The 19,905-nt window shown below is 32.9% G+C and overlaps 1 long non-coding RNA gene across 1 annotated transcript in view; it reads left to right on the top strand.

Moving 5' to 3' along the window:
* The window catches only part of LOC113395609 (uncharacterized), a 232,716-nt gene that overhangs the window by 192,584 nt on the left and 20,227 nt on the right, over positions 1–19,905 (top strand). The window contains exon 3 of the long non-coding RNA XR_010309504.1: positions 8,149–8,195. This is a non-coding gene — a long non-coding RNA (uncharacterized LOC113395609). The remainder of the gene's footprint in view (positions 1–8,148; positions 8,196–19,905) is intronic.

Genomic DNA, 19,905 nt, shown 5'->3' with positions numbered 1-19,905 from the left:
GAAAAGAACCGACAAGAAACTCATTACTCCTTTTTCTTTTGAAACTTGGTGCATTTCAAAACTTGCAAGAACATCAAAGTATATTAATTCCATGCATTTTTATCATGAATATAAATTACACGGAATAATACTCTGTATTTTTTTAATGAGTGTTAACATAACATTATTGCATAATTATGATTTTAATTTGTATTAGCACTAGTTATCTCCCAGGGTTTTGCTCACGTTTTAGGGGTTGACCATGATGTGTTCGGTTCAATGACTTTAAAGTCAGACAGATAGACAGAGTTACTTTCGCATTTATAAAATTAGTTTAAATTTGTATCAAAACTTCAAGTATGTTGAATTCGAATTTTAGTATCATACTAAAATATATTATTTAAATAAATACGAATAGAACCAAAAAATAATTACTGTCCAAATAATTTGGAAATGCAAGAATTCTGGAAACGTTTTCGCGTTGAATTGCAATTCAGATTTTCTAGGTGTAAAATGAACTTCCTGTCCCCAGAGACGGCATTAAGATGGGGTGTTAACTCTTTATTTTGCACTTTTATTTCAAGGTCCAAAAGTGATTATATCAAGCAATGTCCCGAAAAGTCATTCAATAACCATTCTGTTAATACCAGATTACCTAAATGTATACATATAATAAAATTAGAGTATCTGTTTGTAATATTAAATTAACCGCATTTTACTAAATGCATATGTGTGTAAAATTGCATTTTTTACAATTTTTGTCTCCTTTTTGTTCCGGCTTTCACTGGCAGATAGCTGATGCATTAAGGAGTAGCTTAGGCTACTCTTATTTTAGAACTAGCTGTGCCCGCAACTTCATCTGCGTTTTGTTGTTTAAACGCGCACGGAATCGCGGGTATAAAATATAGAAAAGATTTTTACGTAACGTACAGACGCATCCATATTTTTTATGGAAGGTTGGTAGTATTGACGATTAACTCCTAAACTTTTGATCAGTTCAGTATGTCATTTGAGTCTTTTGAGTTGTATACATTTTTATTATGTAACTTGTATGATTGTGAAACAAGTTTGCTTTGCCCACGTATTCGGGTAGGAGGAGGGCAAAAGTGTTAGGAAGCAAATCCATGCCAAGGAAATCGATCGTTTTGGGACAAAAAGTAACCTATGTGCTATTCCATACAATAATCTCTATATTGATTCGTTCGATCAGATTCGTTCAGACGTTCTGAACTGATTGAGAAACAAACAACCATTCATCCAACTTTCGCATTTGTAAGACTATCAGTCTTGTAAATGCGAAAGTTGGATGAATGGTTTTTATAAGACTGATAGTCTTATGAATGCGAAAGTTCGATGAGTAGTATGTGTACTTATGTGTGTGTTATTGTGATTATATGATTTTATAAATGTAAAAGCAACTTCGTGTGTTTATCTACCTTTTCCGCTTTCACGCCAATACCAATGAACAAGCTTGAGGCCCAAGGAAGAACATAAGAAATAGCTTGTTTATAGCTAAACTCTACGTTGAATTTATTTTATTTCTCTTCCTTCGCAGACTTTTGCTGCGTCCGTGCTATTTGATTTTGCTCTTATAGCAGTAATACGTATTGTTATTTACTTCGCTTTGTATAGGAGATGGATATCATATAATTAGTATTGGTTACTCGTGTACAAAAATTATTTTTAATTTACTACTTTTCGCATTTGTAAATTTACTCTTAAGAATATTTTGTAATAACTCGTAATATGTTCAAATATTTATTGTTTTATTTGACTCGTAAAGTTTCGTATTTATAATGTCACCTAATGTTTTTTCTCCATTAAAACTTCCATGATATTTTTGTATTAAGTGGTAAATTTTCAAACTTAGGTAGTATACTGCTCGTTTAATGTTTGGTCTTCTTATAGGTAAGGCTTTGATTTAATTATATCTAGTCATTAAAATCCATATTATATGATTGATAGTGAAGTTCATTATTATAAAAAAAAATAATACTTGGTATGGTACCACACAATCGTCACGTCATATCCTTAGCCAAACAGCAATACTTAATCGTGTTGTGTTTCTTTTTATCGGGTGAGTGAACTTTTTTTACTATTCGCATAAGGGATATAACATCTTAGTATCGAAGGTCAGTGTATTGGCGATGCAAGAAATGGTTAATATTTCTTATGACACCGATTTTTAGATAGTGGTGACCACTTGACATCGTGGTACACGTCGTGAATTTAAATTTGAATTAATTTCCATAGCTGCTTAATCGTTTATTTATTTCATACTATTTTCGTATCAAAACTCAGGCGTAAACCCCGATATTATGTATGTGTCCATTGTTACAGTCGCTTGAATATTTAAATCTTATCTTTTTCCTCACTTCTTTACTTTAGACATCCTCTTTTATCTATAAAGGTTGATCCAAATAGACTAAAAATCGAGCCGGCAATCGTTCGATTTCCACCTTTTTCACAATCGGAATGAAGGAAGAAAATAAAATCTAGCGTTAGACCGAGAATTCTAGAGAAACTTGGTCAAAAATGTTTTCTCTTGTAAACACGAAATAGATCAAGCCGAGATACTTTTCTTGTATTGTGTGGATAGAATACCAATATTATAATGAGACGAGAGGGCCTTGTGGTTAGAAGTAGCACTGAATTTTTCGTGTGTTTATAATTCAGAGGCGAAGGCATAAAACATCGTGATCTAATTCTGCATTAGTCGAATAAACTTTTGCCACATGTGTATCAACCATCCCGCATTGCAGTAGCGTGATGGAATATGCTACAAAAATAATCCTCCGAAAGTGGATTTTTCCGCTCTTTAGTCCAGTAGTGGGATACAAGCAATCTATCACTTTATAAAAGCTATTGTGAATCAGAATCCAAGTGGGAAAAACTGAGAGGTGTCGTGGGATGGAGCAAAGTTGCTTTCGTTAGAAATAATAGATACAATGAAATCGAGGCGTTAGTAAAGATACCGCGTGAAATATAACAATAAAAAATTATAAGTTAAGAAAACCGGTTTATAAGATAAAGAGACAGAACGACACAGAAAGGCCGCCTGGAGGGGTAATGACGTTAGTTCCTTACGTGACAATTTCTGCCAGTTCCCTCTGTAAATAACTTATTTCCAAAAACATTTGCATCTTCACGAATAGTCACCTGTTTTTTATTGGATTGGATATGTGTTTATCCTTATTTTGTAAACTTGACATAATTTTAATATGGTATAATAAGAAACCAGGGATGCGCAATTTTAATCGATAGATTTTATGATAAGTGATGTAATGACAAAAAAATAATGTTTTAATTTTTCTATTCAAACGGGTTACCTGATGGTAACCTTTGGCGATATACATGGGTACTACCACCGTTATAACTTCAGTTTTAAATCCTCAGTGAGCGGATTCTATGATGCCTGTAATTCCTCTGGCCCACCATTTATTGACCTGCGTGGGTGACCAGTCCTGATGCTTGTAAAAAATATAGTACCAGCTAAATGATTTTATAGTATCTCGAGTTCGTCATTGAATGGAAAACCGGAACACAAAAAGCTATCAGTGCTTGGAGTAGAATGTGGTCGTGCAACTCAGACGGGCTTAAATAAAATCCTACTGTCAAATATTACGACGTAAGTTAATATACAGAAAATAATAATATCAAAATTAAAACATCAAACAATTATAAAATAATATTATTTAACAACAAATACGTTTAATAACATAAAATATTTGTTGTGATTCATTATTATTGTATGAATTTGAACCAACGTTCCATAACATCCATGAACAAATATTTAAACATCAGATTCCAATTCAAATCAAGTAACTTTTGAGACATAAACTCAAAACTTTTAATATACCGTAGTAGGTAGTATATATTATATAAACGTACCATCTAATGTTACTGTCGAATACTGTCGAAGTTTTCGCTAAATGTGATGTTCGCTGGACGGTACGTTGGCTGAACACAAAGTTTAAAATTTGGCACGTGACAATGGCTCTGATGTGGCTCACAGTTTCTCTTGACTTATCTTTAACTTTGTACATATGTAGACTTCAGCAGACTATTCTAGAATAATATACACTTTGTTTCGACTAATAGAAAATCTGTGATTTCATGGTATTTATTTTAGTTATCTTGTTAAAGGTGTATTAACTTTTCTATAATATGAAAAATATAGATTTCTAAGTAGTGGTAGCTTTTAATTTATTTTAATCCAGTATAATGGCGATTCAAAAGTGTTCATATGAGCCTAAGGCTATTGTGATTTATTATATTTATTATAAATGTCGTCCTGAGCAATTTCGGCCACGGTAATCTCAAGGGAGACCACCCAACTACGCAGGACATATTATAGTATACAAGTTTGTGCACAAGCACAGGTGCATTCTCTATCCAGTGGGACGGAATATCCGATAACATCTGATAAAGTTCAGGCGCAGGACCAATGGATTTACATGCTTTCCAAGGCACGGAAGTATATTCACGTCGAACGTTCAGACTGCGGGCTGTTACTGGAAAATTTTCGATAGATAAACTTAATAACTTCATATCGGCCCGCGGCCTTATATATTGCCACTAGACTGGACTAGAATAGTTTTGTTTTTAAGGCATCAAATACATAACGAACAATAATATTTGCACTATTAAAGGTTCATTTACAAAACAGTTATTAACACTTATCTACATATTATTTAATCTTAAATCTACTGATTTTAGATCAGAGAAATATAGAAGTGAAAAGATTAAAACAAGTAACACGTAATATTTAATTTTATATCATATTTGAACATACAATCATAATCAACGTCACCTCAATCATGAACTATATTTTGAGCATTGACACATTGTAAGTATGCAAAATACTTTACAATATAGATAAGAAAAGTTGAAAGAAACATCGTTGAAAAACTTGTGTCTTATCTATGTTATCTTTTTATCTATCTTTTCTATTTCGATTCTGGTATCTACAATAAATAGCTATAAAAAAAATTACAATTATATTATTCTTGTTATTGAGATACAGTATTAGTAAATACTTAGATTTAGACATATCTTACGGATGGCATTCCTCAGATTACACATTATATTCAATTGTTAACATTAATATGTTAGTAATCCGAACATGGAAGGGGATTAACCTATTAACGCCTATTATTCCAGTAGAATTATTAATAGGGATAGGCGTTGATGTTGATCAATTGTTATACGAAAAATATACCATTTGAAAGATACAACATTTAAATGTTAGTTAACCATATACATTTATTTATGCTTATCATGATAAGCTTATTACGTGCGATATTAACTAAGTATATCATTAAGTTTTTAATGAATAAGTTAATAAATTTTCAAAAGCGAAAAGACGACGGGTATTAGTCCATAAATAATATTAAACTATAGTAACGTAGGCAAGTTTTGTTCGTTCTTTTGCGTCTTCTTTGCTTGTCGCTGTAAAATTAACGTTGTTTGCGAGCGATGGTTGACGCTTTGTAAGAAAGTTTTCTTTAATATTTTTGTATCGGATTAGACGTCGACGAAGTTTAGATGTGCAAAAAGCCTCGTGTAGTTAATTCATTTTCATCACTTGGCTCGTCTTCGGCTTACTGTATATGTGTGTATCTTTTCCTTCGTTTCAAAATATTCAGTAGACACGCATACTAATGTTTCTTATTATAATGATCACGCACTATTGTAAATAATAATGAGATCACGTGTGTGACTCTCGTGTAGCTATGTGTGCGTGAAGAGACACGCACACATAGTTTAATTTGATCACAATAATTATCACGCATTAGTTTATAGAAATAATATGTGTGTAATGTGTTTATTATGTAGATATGAGTTTTGACGCGACTAATTTTTAGTAAATAAATAAGTTTCGGAACTAAATATTATTATTGAATTGAAGAGAATCTAGGAGTGTTAAAAATGCCTCAGAGAAAATGACATATTAATACTTTTTAAAACTGTTCTTTTTTCAACAAATGATAAGAGAACATCCCAAAAATATATTTTTATGGCAATTTCCACATTTTATCTCATACTCGAACAGCTATCTAATATTTGTAATGGTGACGTCCCTCAGACCGATTTCGGACACGGCTTTTTCTCAGTGAAGAATAGTTATCTGCGTTGAGCAGATATTATAGTGTGCAAAAATACTTGTGTATTCTCATATTCTGATGGGATGGCAATCCACTACTACTGGAGCTAATGAGTAATGGCTTAAAGTGATAACTAAACTTCGGGATGCTACTGTGAATTTCTTGAGAGAACTGACAGAACTTAGGTTTTCATTGACTACCGGTCATAAACTTTGAAGACGGAGGTTTGAACTCAGAATCTCAGGATCTGCAGCCTTATACGCTAGCCACTAGACATTCGACAATCTATTTATGCTATATACTGTACCTCAGATTTAATATTATGTATTATTCAAAAGCGTTTTATTCCTAAGTATAAATCTGTTAGTCGAGTATACCTAATAAGTCTTGATTTTCTAACAGAATGTTAATGGACGAACTGTATGGAGATGATCAATATCTGTTAAAAATATTCTTAAAAAGAATGATAATAGTAAGTATTTTAAATTGTTTGTGATTTTTTGAATGGGTTTAATAAAGGTGAAAGTCTTGTAACGTCTTCTAAGATCTTAAAGAAAATGGCGGAGGTTTTAAGTAGTCATATTTTATTCATTTTCATGCGGGGATCCAACAGAGTGGAACCTCCACATCTCGAGCTAAGGGTGTTGTGAGAATCGACTGAGTGATTTCTTGTATAACGCATTTAGCGATTTGAACACCGGTATGGTAGTGAGGCACTAATCTAGTAACAGAAGATCAGAGATATCAGGAGTTAAGCAGGCAAAATTAATTCCATGTAATTTACTTGCCTTTTTTGTATAATATGTAGGCGGACTGGCAAATGGACCAACTGATGATAAAAGTTGATTTATTTTAAAGATTTCAATGCAGCATCAACCTTGGTAACTGAGACGTTACGTGGCTGTATAACTAGAGCTCACACACACTGGCTCACTGATCCTAAGCATTGCTGCTTGTCGGTAGAATGTATGATGAGTGATTGGTACGCAACCAGTCGGGATAGCACTTAGGGTTACTATCATCCTCCTGCTCTTATTCCAATTTTAGCATCTCGTCTGCTTCCATACTTCTCTGTCTCTATCTCACAAGTAGCATTCTATCCAGCCATGTCGTCTTTCACAGATTCCGTCCATCGTTTCTTTGATCGTCCCCTTCCTCTATATTGGTTGCTATAACTTGGTCCTCATTCCTCTGGATAACATGCCCATACTTGTTGATTTCCACATTCTCTTTCCAATTCCTCGCACTACCAAGTAAATAATAAACAGCATCCCGTCTAAATAAACGGGAACGGAATGATGATAAATGTGCCCAAAAGGTACAAGTTTTTTATATTTATTTTCGGAATTTAGAAGAATTAAAGAAAGAAAGCGGTTATTTGTGATAAGTCTATCTTTTGATTAACGTTATATTCATCAACTATTATAATTATTGAAATATTATTTCATATATGTCATATAAAAGGGCGAATTCATGACAAATACTGCGTAACCAAAGTCTCTATCGCTGGAATCGAAAAAAAAACCGTTGTTATGGAACATAAACTAAATTTTAAAATATTGTTATTGTTCCAAAATTTGAGAAATTTGCGCTTGATTATCCAGTCATTTGTATGTTTTTTTTTGCCTGTATTTACGCTAGTTGAGTGCAAAATATTCTGCCATACAACAGTTTTCGTTCAAATAAAGAAATAATTTTACATGTTATTGTTTTGAAAATATGTCATATCGTTTTTTTTTGTTTTAATGTCTATATGTATATCTTAAGCATAAATATACAGTAAAATAAATTCTATCGTTGTTCTTCGAGAGCTTAATAATTGTTTAACGCGATAAGTCACTTAAGGTCATTATTATTTAAGGATGAACTTTCGCAGATATGTATCTCGTACAAAATTCCAAAATTTAAAGTACGAATAGCTGAGTGAATTCGAACGAGCGAAGTTTAGCAAAGTTCGTTACCGTAATAAATTGTATACACTTAACAAGGAAGTGTTAGGAAAGGTCGATGATAAAATTAAAATTCAATTCAGACTCACCGAATACATTCGTTTCTGTTTCAGGTAATGTTGGCGTTGTTCCAAATAGCAAATTGCGCTGCCTTTAACGAGTAAGTACCTTTTTGATTTTAACGCATTCCATTTGTCACGTTAGTGAAAATTAATCTATTTATGCCATTAAAAACCGTCAATTAAATATGTAAGATATTTAAGTTACCATATTTAACGAACGCAAATTAGTAATAGTTATTACGTATAAAATGAAAGTGAAATAACTTTTGCACGGTCTGATTTTGTTACTGTGGTGTGGTCGCACCTTAATAACAGGAATTAAGACGATAAAATAATAATAGAGGTAGACGAAGAAACTTGTGCTGACGACGTTGGAGGCCGTGCCTAACTCAGTCGGGTGCAAATCTGTCAAATTTCGGGCGAAATATTACAAAAAGGTATAATTGCGGTTAAGTTCAAATAATACATGGACAAATTTAATAGGATTGATTCAAAAGTTATCTTGAGTACTAGCGTACTTAGAATCAAAAAATGAAATCAAAATATTCTCTATTTAAGTAGGCCCATAAAAGCACTTTTTTATAGTCAAGTTACAGTGTTGAATTAAAAGTAAAGCTACCACCGGTTCGAAAAGTAGATTCTGCCGAGAAGAAACCACGAGAAACTAATATATTATATACATATATTTCTGTAATATGCAATTCAATTTATATAAAATATACTGCTACGTTTTTTTTTCTTTAATAAATCTTGTATTGAGTAATATTTATGAATGTTTTTTTGACATGAACTTTAATAAATTTCAATAGGTAAAGTTAAAAATAACTCGTAGTTCTATCCAGATATAAGAGCATTAGTATTAATTTAATGTTTTCAAAATGTCTCGTATAATAATAGGCTTCTATAATAGTCTGACTTCTCAATGTCGTCGGTTTTAGTAACTGTAGGATATTTACCGAAACAAAGGCATTCGAATATGAACTATTTGGTCGATATTAAATTCGGTCACTGAGGTAGATATTGTCGTGTATTATTAATACGATCGTATAGCGAAACGAGGCTGGTTTAAAGTATGTTCATAATGTTGTTACGGTATATAGGTTACTTTTTGAATTTAAATTAGAACTAAACAAGTGCAGTTCTGTCGTTACATATAATGTATATGACAATATACTCAGACAAGAAATACCTTGCACGAAATAGATTCACCTACCTCAGTAAAGAAATAAAAAGGATACCGAATTTTTTTCTTGGTGGTAGACTTTTATACAAGCTTCTGGATAGATACCACCTACCCATCGTAATTTTTGCTAAGCGTTAATATTTATTATTGGTTTGCTTCGGTTTGAAGGGAGAATGGCCCAACATTACTACAGACACAAGGGGCATAATATCTCAGTTCCCAAGGTTGGTGGCGCATCGGCGATGTACGGAAGGGCTTAAGTTTCTTGTGGCACCGATGTCTACAGGCATTGGTGACCACTTACCATCAGGTGGCCCATTTGCCTACCTTATTTTATAATAACAAAAAATACAAAACTACAATTATTATTATTTTCCAAGTAGATATATAGCCAAAATGGGCCAATGGATTGCGGGTTCAAACCCGGGCTGACACAACTGATATTAAGCATAATTTACAAAAAAAGTGCAACAGCGATTTTCATTCTTACGTAATTGACTTAGGGCAACTTATTGGATACATCCGGTCATACCCTTTCGTTCAATCCTTTATGCCACTCGTCCGAAATGCCAATGCGGAAAATGTAATCAATCAAATTCGTAAGTTAATAGTAGTGTATGTTACTGAGAAGGGATTAATACAGCTGTATATTTTTTAAAGTTAACTTGAGAGATTTTACTGATGGTTTGTTAAAAACTTTTCTTTAAAACCTATAATATTTCAATTTTTGTTATTAATGAACAAAAAATATATATTAAATGCACATTTAAACACTAAATATTAATAAAGTTTATTTAACAACTCAAACTCAAATTCCTTTATTCGATATAGAAGCATTACACTTACTTATTGATAGTCAATTTAAGCACTACCACCGGTTCGGAAAAGTAAATACCCTGACCTGAGAAGAACCGGCGAAAGACACTCAGCGGGTCTTTTTTTTTGTCAAACTAATTAAATACATATATTGAATATGAATAGAAATAGCCAGCAACAACAAACATAAGTTGGCAGTTAGTGGAATATGCTCCAAATAATTAAACAATATATTACCGGAGCGAGAGACCGCAAATGATTACTAATCAATACTATCTGATTGTAAGTTGTCATTTTGGCATACGAGACATTGTAGTTGTCTCTTTGAGATTCAACTTAGTTCTCCGTACTTGAAGTTACGATACAATTTTTTTTTTATATTTAGACTTAGTATGCGCAAATACTAAAACCAGTTGAACTAATATTGACGTTAATAAATACTGTAAATACGTCATGTTGTATGTCCATATCGTCACGACCGCATAACTCAATTAATACAATCAATGCTATTGATGGTATTAATGGGACTATTGTTAATTCATCAGTAATATAATTACGAGTCGAGATGGCCCAGTGGTTAGAACGTGTGCATCTTAACCGATGATTTCGGGTTCAAACCCAGGCAGGCACCACTGAATTTACATGTGCTTAATTTGTTTATAATTCATCTCGTGCTCGGCGGTGAAGGAAAACATCGTGAGGAAACCTGCATGTGTCTAATTTCAACGAAATTCTGCCACATGTGTATTCCACCAACCCGCATTGGAGCAGCGTGGTGGAATATGCTCCATACCTTCTCCTCAACGGGAGAGGAGGCCTTAGCCCAGCAGTGGGAAATTTACAGGCTGTTTATGTTATTTATATGTTATGTATAATTACTTCGTTGGTTCAGTAGTTCATCCTGATGTTACGGGTTCAAATCTCCGTAAATATTCCTTAGTTGGCCGTGTTTAGAGTACCGTGCCTCGAAAAGCACATCGCCTTTTGTCTTGCATCTGATCTCTCTTCGATCGTGTTGGATTGCCATTCCATCAGACTATAAGAGTGAATGAATAGAGTGCACATGTATGAGCGCACCTTTGCACGATAATATATCTCGCGAAGGCTAGATTCTCTTGAAAATACCAGCCGTGGAATGACCGAATTCAGCCAGAGGACATCAAAATTTGTTTAGGAATCTATTTCGTTTGTATCGAAATAAGAAGCGATACGTCGACTCGAAAATTTTACGTAACAAGTATAAAACAAACATTAACGCCAGTGACAAGACGTGAATCATGAAAGCTATTATATTTTAAACGGATTTGTCACTCTAACCCTTGTTCACCGCGAGATAAATAAGGTTTGCTATCAGCCCTCGGGGGAAGAGATGTTTCCTGTTTACTTCATAAAATGAAGGGTAACTTGCGTTAGTTATACGCGGTTAAGGAAAGTACTGTAATTTTTCAAATTGTTCTATTTGAAATTGTTTAAAGTTTTATATATACTAGCCATGGCTTTCTACGAGTGCAATCAAGTAATATAAATTGATATGATATCAATACAATTTAATGCTTTAGCAATCAGTAATAATGTAGGTTATTGCCGGTAATATTTTTTAATTTGGATCATTAGTTCGAGCTCCACCTATAAACAAACAACCAATTTTTTTTTTAAATTTAATATGCCTATAGCTATACATCCAATGTATGAGAAGTTTTTTTATTTGTATTTCTCAGCTGAAAAATAAAATATCCATGTTTACGTACCAGAACATGCAGTATGATTCAATACTGTTCCCCCCTTTTTAATTACAGAGTGTGTCAGTAAAGTATATTTAAATTTCTACATATATATTCTGCATAGAAGTGAAGTTGCCACGTCCACGCTTTTTTATCTTTTAGTAATTCATTTTATCTTGTATTGAGTAATATGCCTTACATATCAATGTTTTTTGACATGAGCTTAATTTTTTATATCAATGATGTTAGTATGATATAACATTATAATTCTATGCAGCTTCTTCGCAGTTTCATTGGCTTTAAATTTAAAAACTTCTCTCACCATAAAGCAGACACAAAAATAAAACAATAACCATGAGTCACGTGACTCACGGGACAGGGAAATGGTTATTCAAGTAACGAACATAGTTTCGTATAGTTATTTACATAATATGATAATTTTAATTGGGATTTCTAATTTATGTAATTCCAGCTTATCGCGTCTAATTTATAAAAAACTGGCCAAGTACGATTCGCGCACGATGGGTTCCGTACCGTTATCTATACATATCATGTGTGTTGTATGATCCCTCTAAAATATTTATGTATCTTTTTTTTAGTGTATATTGTTATAGCGGCAACAGAAGTACATAATCTAAGAAAATTTCAACTGTTTATCACGGTTCATGAGATACAGCCTGGTTAAAGACGGACAGACGGACGGACAGCGGAATAGTAGTACCCAAACGGTAAAACGGTATTGCTAAGATACTACGATAGCACACAAACCGTTACGGCAATTTTACTCCCTCGGGGGTCAATTAAAAATAGTAGTCTGGGACGGACACGGGATTCAAATTATCACCTTACCAAATTTAATCTAAATCGGCTCAGTGGTTTGAGTATTAAGACGTGACAGAGAGAGTTACTTTCGCGTTTATAATATTAGCAAACAATATTAGAAATTAACTGATTAAGTATTATATTGAAATATTAAAGATTCTTTATTTAAATAACATATCGCTGAAAATTGGTCATGCTAAGGACATTTTCTATATCGACTGAGGGTGTTTTTATGTCTCTACATGTTCTTAGTTTTCAGTAGATTTTTTTAATATTATTAATTTTATTGTATATGTATATATTTTTAATGTATTCAGTACTAGAAACCCGTCCCGGTTTCACACGGATACTATCTCTATTTGGTACTACGGTCTATATACAATTTTTAGATTGAAGAAAAAACATAAAACTAAAAATCCGTTAAAGACTTTACTGGATAGGAAAGTTTATAATATCGATAGTAATACATTGAAACAGACGTCGGGCCAGGATAACGAAAGAAGTGTTGTGTTGTTATAAACAACATTTATTAAACAGGCAGAGTAACCACCGTGCTCAAGTTGAACAGTAATTATAATTGTTCATTATAAATACAACGCTATATATACAAAATACAAATAATTTTAAATGTTCGTTGACGGTGGTTGTAATCATATCACGAAATTAAATAACATTGATACAAAATTTATAGTCAATATTAGTTTGTTCTAAATTATATACGCGTTGGTCGTAGAGTTGAGTTTCAATTTCTATGAAATCTGTATTAAAATACGTTGCATATTTTAAAAGATCTACAGATCGTACAGACGGCGGGAAGCGATTTTGTTGTACAAGTAATGCTTAAAGTACTTAAGTTTTAATCGAAATATTTTTTCCTATGAATCTTGAATCTACTAGTTCGTTTCATTTGTAAAGTTGATCATACTTTTGATTCCTCTCAGAGTCACCTGAAATGAGGAAAGTCTGATCAAGTTTTCTAATTTTCCGATAGAACTTATACATTCCTACCTTTGAGAGTTCCCTTCTGGCGACGGGCCACGTGTCGGCGTTAATTTAAGTCTTCTCAAACATTAATTGGATATTTTCTTGATTTGAAACAATTCAAGTTATAGGGAAGTCGCGATTATTTATACGAATTTTGTAAATGCGAAAATAATTCAGTATGTCTGTTTGTCTGTTTCAAGGAAAATCTCAGAAATTTTGTATGAAGCGAGCTTGTACTCAACGGAAAATAGGCTACTTTATATGGCTAACTCCTGTTGAGTGACTCCTTAAACGCGACCACTATTTTTTATGGCACAGATTGGCGGCCGAACATATGGGTCACCTGATGATAAGTGGTCACCACCGCCCATAGACAATGGCGCTGTAATATTAACCATTCCTTACTTCGTCAATGCGCCACCACCATTGGGAACTAAGATGTTATGTCCCTTGTGCCTGTAGTTACACTAGCTCACTCACCATTCAAACCGGAACACAACAATACTGAATACTGTTGTTTGGCGGTAGAATATCCGATGAGTGTGTGGTACCTACCCAGACGGGCTTGCACAAAGCCCTACCACCAAGCCTACTAGTTCTTTATAATTATTAAAAATTACTCGCATACGTTTTCAATAATAACTAATAGTTCAATAACATGTTTACATCAAATTTATCGTTGGCGTAGTGGTTAGCTACAAATGTACGTATGTAGGTCTTTACACACACACTTGCGCATCTGTCTTTTCACACACACTTGCGTACTTTGTGCAAACTTGCCTAGGTGAAGGCTGAGATAGCCGGTGATTAAGAAACTGCAAGCACAAGTGACATAACTTCTTAGTTCCCAAGGGAGGTGGAGCGCATACACTATAAGCAATGGTTCAATTTTATTAAAATGATAAAATGTATGGGTGGCCGTAACTACTTATCATAACATGGACCAGCCCATTTTAAATTAGAATAATATATATTTGCTAGTTTCTGTCATTAAAGTAATGCTAAATTTTATCAATAAAGTCTCAATAGAGTCAAAATTGCAATTAATATCGCAGGTGGTTCAGATTTTATTTATGAAAGTCACTGGTTCGATCCTGAGCTATCGTCGTTATAAAAAAATGCAATAAAAAATAGGAACTCATTCCTTTCAATTGGAAATGAAAAATACTTTTTTTCAAGATTTGTTTTCTTGAGATTGTCTGTTTACTGCATCGTGTTAAATCCAAGTTCATAACGCTTTATTGGATCTGCGTGTATTTTATCGTCTAAATTTTTCAATGTTTTCAATAATGATGCTTTCTAGGTTCAAGTTTGAATATCGAATAAGCTGGAATAATTATAAAACACTATTGACGTCACGACATAAATAAAAAACAAATCTTCACCAAATAATTAAACGAATTCCTTCAAAGTTTGACGATTGAAAGTAAAGATTTAATGAAAATGAGCGATATTTCAAGGTAAGCTTTAAACGTAACTTAAGCTGACAGCTTAAACTTCGAATTTTGTCCAATGAGAAGCTATCGCTAAAGCACCATTAACTATAGATGAAATAACTTTATGGTATATTTAAAGCCAGTTTAAACCGTAGTAATGCTGAAATTGCAAGCTTATTTAAAGTAATTCACTTGGAATTACCTTTTCTTCTTCCGTCTGTAACTCCGCTAACAACTAAGCCACACAACAGATTCCGGTTATGATTACGTCACTCAACGTATTCTGTTTTTACAAATAGAAAGAGTGATAAACGAGAAGAGTAAGCTGTGACGGTGTTTTATAAAAAAAAAAAAAAATATATAAAAAAAAAAAAAAAAAATCTGTTTTCGTATATGGCTAACTCTGGCTAAGCCGTTGGAGACACGGTAAACCAATGTAATAGAAAAATGTACGTCTTCTTCCTTAATTCTTACTCAGCTTTCATATTTTACCCTCCGTTTTACATCCGACGAAGGATGACTTAAAGAAATAGCCTCTGTCCTCTTCCAGGACTCAAGCTATCCCCGGTCGCGGCCGAGCTTCGCCCGATGTTGTGCGTATATATTTTTTGTCCTTGTCGCACATCACGGACCTGTCATCTTAACCAAGTTCGGTCTAAAGCTATTGCAATGTCATTTATCATCTCGCTGCTGAGTACATAAGCCTTTCTGTATCCAGAACTGGATACAAATGCTACTATAGCACAACATATAATGCCAGAATGAACATTAAATATAATCAGCCGACCTATTCTAAACTATATCAAATATGTCAAGCAACTTTGTTATTCGAAAATGTGGTTTTAGTGAAAGCAATAAAGGTTACTTTCTACTTTACAAGTATGTAAATGTATAATACATTTTTTAATAATGTACCAAATTAACTATTGTATTTTAATAATTTACACATCTCTTTTGTACTGCGAATGGATCGCTTTAAAAATCAGTGATCATTTGTCATGTTAATACGAAATGAAATAAAATCTGAATCTTTGTTCAATAAGATAGATTATTCATTTCGGTCAAATTCAAATCTGAAATCTTAAACAAATTGTCTTGAAATTCTTTTATTTCGACAGCAATTCATTCATATAAATGTCTCAAGTTTATTGAAAAATCGGCATCAGATTGTTGAAATAGTTTTCAACTCTGTATTTTGAAAACTGTTCGGAATGTCTCTTAAAGTTACGATCGCGTGTCACTATGAAATCTTCTATGCCGTAACATTCCTACGAATCTTTTTTGTTTGAAAATAAGGAAGACGGAAAAAGGTCACAACTGCAAATAATAGAAATTAGTAGTATTTTTTTTAAACATAGATATATTAAGCTATGAACTGAAACGAATAAAATTAACTATTAAGTAATGTATTTTTACAAGTGCCTTGAGTATGTAACGATTCAGTTCAATCAGTTGGACAATCGATGGACAGTCGGCTTAACTATTCTAAAATTCATTTGGAAGTTTTGACCCACGTATTCTAATTAGGGTGGAACAGGTGAAGTTAAATGAAAGCAAGTAAAAGTTTCAAAAAATCCCACGAATCAAGGGGGGGGGGGCAGCTATAGAGACTTAGGTGCTACGTCTTAAGTGTATATAATTAGGTTAACTCACTCGCTCTGTAACCAGAAACAGCAATACAATGTATTGCTATTGACGGTAAAATAGCTGATGAATAGGTTGTACAATGTTATGTTGAAAGTTTAATACTTCGTTGGTGTGAGGGTAAATATATTAGTCCACAGGTTCCCAATCTCATTTAAAGAGTTTGTTGTGATATTGTTGAGAATCTGTGATACACTCCAGCGTCACGTTCTTTTCGGTCGTATCAGTATTCTTGTGTCATCGGAATAGGGAATAAACTTGTATTTACACACTCACTTGTGAAATGAAATTTATCTCGCTGGAAAAACGCATTACGCGTTTCCAACACGTGAAGTGGGCCGGTTCCCAGGACGGTCCATTGCGCCCAAATGGCCGCTAATAAACCAGTGTTATCCTCTCCGTCTTTTAAGCGGGCGCTTATATTTTAGGATCGCTTTTGCATACTACCGTGACACCCTGATTATAATATCTTGCGGAGATCACTTTGTCTTGAAAAACTGTTATCAAAATCCAGTCAGATATTATAGTGTTAGAACTTATGGTGGAATACCTAGGACTAAATTTGACTCGACGATACTTATAATAACCAATGAAAGAACATTAAAATGAAAAGAAGGACCAGGAATTGCCCGCGTATTTGTAAACTAAAATGTATCCAACTGAACTTCAAATTAGTGTTGCATATCGATAGTCCTCTATCGATAGACTATCGATAGTTAAGGTGTTAGCGATAGTATCGATAGTATCGATAATTCCCCATGAGATATACTATCGATAGTATTTCAAAAAATATTACTTTTAACCTAAACCATCGATACTACAAAACTATTGCTTACAGAGAGCTAGCGATACAATCGATATTATTGATCAAAACGATACTCAAAGTCAAGTCAAAGTCAAAAATCTTTATTCAATATAGAACTGTTTACACTTGCTTATTGATTGTCAAAAATCTACCACCGGTTCGGAATTTAGCACCTCGGACCTGAGAAGAACCGGCGAAAGAAACTCAGCGGGATATATATATATATATATATTTTTTTTAACCTATGTTTATACTATCGATAGTACTATCGACATCCTAAATAGTTTTCGAGGTCAACTTTTAGCCACGAAGCCAGCAACGATGTTATTCTGTTGAATACTTAGAGTAAAACGAAGCAGTTCGAAGAACACGCTTGGTGTATAATAAAGCAATTGTTATATGGATACGTGGTAGATGTAACGTATAATATTTATCATTATAAATGTGAAAATTATGTTTGGACATTTGTTCTCAGATTACTTTTGAACAGCTGGTTGGACGATTGTATTTACTTTGAGTACTTATGCAAAATTATTTATTATTTATGATAAAAATAACATTAGTTGATTTACTAACTTTAAACGTAATTTAATAAATCTTATTTCTTAAAGCAAATTGCTCGTTCCTTTTTGTAAATTTAAAAATCGAATTATTTTCATAAATGGTTATAATTAACTATTGGTAGGTTGAGATGACACACACGAAATATCTATCAATAAGAAAGACAAACTCATATTTATTATTACCTATGTAGGCGATTTAAAATAAGACGTATTGCCGTTTGCCAGATGGCTGACACTAGTGAATGCTCCATTTAAGCGCTTTAAGCGCTAAAATTTTCGCTTAGTTAAACAGAAATACCTCCTGGCCTGCATAATAATTTAACTAAGGCTTGTATTATATAAAATGAATAATTAAACAATTTACAGTTGACAGTGCAAATACGTACACTGAAATTACCACATAGCTTGAATTATTTGTTTCAAACATTTTACATAGTTATTGTTTTCGTAGCTATCGTATGTGGTTGCATTTTATGGCTAACTTTTATGTAAATTCAGCTATTACATACGAGTTCGTCAAATATTATATATATATAAGCTTACGGGCAAACGAGCCACCTGATGGTAGGTAGTTGCCAAGGATCATAGATATTGGCGCTGTAAAAAATTTTGGCCAAATCTTTCATCGCCAAAGCGCCACTGACCTTGGGAACCTTGTTATGTACCTTGTATTTAGTACCTAGTTACACTGGCGCACTCAATAAACCGGAACACAAGAATAATGAATATTACTATTGGATTGTAGAATATCTAATGAGTGGGTGGTACCTACCCTAACTAGCTTGCAAGCCCAATCAAGTAAGTTAATTTAATCAGTACAATATATATAAATGTTGGTGAATTGTACATGTTCTCCCAAACCGGAACACATCAATACCACCATTAATACCAGACCTATTTAGCTGATATTTTGCATAACCAATTGTTGCTTGTGACAATACAATACAGATTAAATATAGTGATTGGGATTTAACAATCTGCCTTCCTAATTTAAATAAAAAAAAAAACATTTATAAAATCCTCTTCAAATTCTTTTTTTAATTTTATTCATTTATAAACAGCCAGCTTTATTGCATGTATTCTAATAGTTTTCTTATAAAATTATATCATCTAACTTAATGTATGTATAAACTATGCAATATTTTCGATGAAAAAAAAAACATGTATTATAAAAGAACATGTCATATCATGAAATTTTATCCCACGTAGGCTGTAAACTTTACGGTCGCTGTTAAAAATACCTGGGCTTTAGACATACATATATACATAAGATGTTAATAAAAAACAGAGTACACGTGAAATTTTCTGTCAAAATGCGTTCGATAATTAAATATTACGTACGTTGAAATTTTAATAATCGTCAAATCCTATTTCAAACTTTTTTTTACGATTTCAATTAAGTTTAGAGTAAAATATTTTAAATATAAACATAAAAAAAAACAACAACATTTCTATATTTGCCTCTTCAGAGCTCAAATATAAACTATTACTGTATCGTTGTAAAAAAAAAAACTATTAAATCGTTTCACAGCGGTGGTATGAGTTTATTCCTCAAATATTAAATCCAGATATTATCAAGGTAAACAATTTATTCCGAAATAAAATATGTTGGAGATATTAATTGATTTAGTTTACTTATATATAATAATAATAAGCAATATAAATCAAATCAAATTAAATCAATTTTATTCAAGTAAAATTCACAATGGAGCGTTTTTGAATCGTCAATATTTAAATACTACCACAGTTTCGGAAAGCCTGCAGCGAGAAGAAACGGCAAGAAACTCATATAGTTGCTCTATATACTTTGACAATGTTCGAACTTTTTTCAAAA

The sequence above is a fragment of the Vanessa tameamea genome, chromosome 21, assembly GCF_037043105.1.
Source record: "Vanessa tameamea isolate UH-Manoa-2023 chromosome 21, ilVanTame1 primary haplotype, whole genome shotgun sequence".
Taxonomy (NCBI): Eukaryota; Metazoa; Arthropoda; class Insecta; order Lepidoptera; family Nymphalidae; genus Vanessa; species Vanessa tameamea.
Note: the sequence above shows the minus strand (reverse complement) of the source record. Positions and strands in the feature narration are given on the sequence as shown.